Source organism: Chamaea fasciata, unplaced genomic scaffold (genome assembly GCF_029207755.1).
Source record: "Chamaea fasciata isolate MVZ Bird 193981 ecotype frontalis unplaced genomic scaffold, bChaFas1.0.hap1 SCAF_17, whole genome shotgun sequence".
Taxonomy (NCBI): domain Eukaryota; kingdom Metazoa; phylum Chordata; class Aves; order Passeriformes; family Sylviidae; genus Chamaea; species Chamaea fasciata.
The window spans coordinates 15,706,712-15,709,321 of record NW_027094102.1 but is presented as its reverse complement, the minus strand read 5'-3'; positions in this window follow the sequence as shown (position 1 = coordinate 15,709,321).

Genomic DNA, 2,610 nt, shown 5'->3' with positions numbered 1-2,610 from the left:
GAGCCCTCCTCCCCATGCATGAAGAGAAGCTATGGCAGAGGAGCCCCACAGCCTCTCTGCCCTGGCTGAGCCCATGCAGGCACCATGCAGCTCCCACTGTAGCGGTCCTGGGGTTCTGCAGCTTCAAGGACACAAAATCATTGCCAGGAAGAACATTTCTGTTCTCTATCAAAAAGCTCTCATGTAGCCTAAGGTCAGAAGAAAAAGGGTTTTCCACTCCTCAGGGAATTCATGCAGCGCTCAGTGACTTAGGTCTTGGCTTCTGTGGGCCAAGGCAAGAATGAAGAGTAGAGCTTCAGGGGCAGCCTTCATCCAGGGTCATAAGAGAACACAGCTGGTTTGTGGAGGTGTCCTTCTGTACTAGAAAATCCCACAGTAGCACCTTGTGCCTCCCTCAGTTGCTATGTGTCAGCACTAGTTCCAGTTCTCCATAGAAACCATTTTCTGCAGCTTCCGGAGAACAGAGCTCTAATGGACATCCCTGCTCACAGTGTTGTCTGACCTACTGCACTCAGACCTGACTCCCAGAGCATGTCACAGACAGCAAAAAACTGCTGCCCCAGAGGACCAGGCAACCAGCAGAGATGGGAGATGGAACAGAATGGGAGAATCTGCGTGATCCCAGGTGGCTGCAGCAGGTTGTACTATCTGTGTCAGCCTGTCCTTTTCTAAAAGCCAGTGAACCATCATCTCATATTAAAGGGGGAAGTACAAACGAGCCATTACTAGTGCACTGGAAACCCAGATGTGGGAAGGAAGCTGCTATGAAATGCCAGTTCTTCTCCCCACAGGGTCAGGGTGACTACCAGAGCCCCCAGACTCTCCCTGCTGGCAGTCACAAGTCCCTGTGACTTATCCTTTTATCCTCCTGCAAGCACCCAGAGTCACTTGCCATGATGGAGACAAAGAGTATCCATCTGATAAGCTGGTCAGGCCAGGTGCCACCAGTCCCTGCCCAGATTCCCTCGTCCCTGTGGTCCAGCCCTGGCTAGCAAGGGACCTCAGGGGGAAATCTGGGCTAGGATGAAGATGAAAGACAAAAAGGCTCTTAATCCTCATGGGACACAGTCCCAGAGTTTTAATGTAGAACCTACACCTTGGAGCCCAGGAGGAGAAAGAGGGCAAGACCCCCCATGCGGGAAGTTTTAAGCCCTAGAGAAGAGGGGGAGGGGGTCTGTTGACCAATGGGGACTGACCCAGGGGGAGGGGAGACATAGAGGGTATTAGGTGAGGGAGGTGCAAAGACTCATGGGAAAGTGCAACCAATATTTTGTGTATGTAGATATCAAAAACACCCAGTGCAATATAACAAAGTGAACTAACTACTTAGTGCAATACAACATCTCACCCTTATGTGTTATAATAAAGTTGAAAGAAAGGTGTCGGGCCTACTCGGATGCAGAATAAGTATTTGCCCACCACTTCTGATTTGCAGGCAGTTTTTGTTGCTCTTGGCCTGCAAGCTCTGCATGGTTGACTTCTGAGGTAGTACGGATTAAACCACTGAGGGCTTTTAAAACTAGGCAACATAGGATTCCGAATGCCAACACAATTAAAAACAACAAAAAACAACAGGATTGTCTTAATTATCGAAGTCCACCACCCCAAGAGTCCCCAAGCTTTGAACATTCCGCTGAACCAGTCCTCGGATTCTTGCTTTATCTGTCCAACCATGCTTTTCAGTTCTTTGAGGGTGGTGTGGACGTTGGGTGCTTTTGATGTTAAATTCATGCAACAGAGTCCCTCCAATTCCTGGCATTTGTGTCCATGCAGCAGCAGGAGGAAGTCTATGGCCACACAATTTTGGATGGCTGCCTGGCTGGTAACTTCCTCGTCTTCTAGGAGGGAGCTGATGGCAGTGGATGTTAAGTTTGCCTGTTTGACTACCCAGCACTCTAGGTGGCCCAATTCACCTACAGCTTTGGCTGCTACAACCCATGGAAGAGGGATGCAGCGACTCTTTTTTGACTTGGACCAATGAAAAACTTCTGAATTACAATTTGGGTCCATATAGTCAATGCTTCTCTTATGAATTTTGTTAGCCGAATTGTTTTTCCAAGTCCATTCACCAATCAAGGTTTGGTTGGGTGCCAACAGAGACAACCGCCTGATGGTACACGGTCCTCCTAAAAGCTGGGATGGGATGCCTGCCCATGCTCTATCTCCACAAATTAAGGGAGGCTTTTGGAGTGTGAATGGTATGGATTGTCTGCTGTAACATGGCTCAGAATATTACACCAATTTTTGGCAGTGAATTCTTTTTGATATTGTAGTATGTTGTGAAGAGCTTTAGTGCTAGACACTGGGGTGAAGACAAAATGAATGCAGTATGGTGTTGGAGAGGAACCCAACAATTCTAATTCTTGGGTATTCCTGAGCTTCTCTGGGCAATTTTGGTAGCCACTCTTCTAAGGGATTTTTTATCATTACAGCCCACCAATGGTGGATCTCGTTTGGTTGTGTGTTGTGTGATTTTGGATTTGGATTGGGCACATGTGTGTCAAACCTGCCTGGATACTCTCCAGCTTGCAGGGGAATCCCTACCAGGCAGGTAGACATTGGGTCTTTTGCTGCTGCTGTAGACAGGCATATATTTTCTTGTTGAAGTGT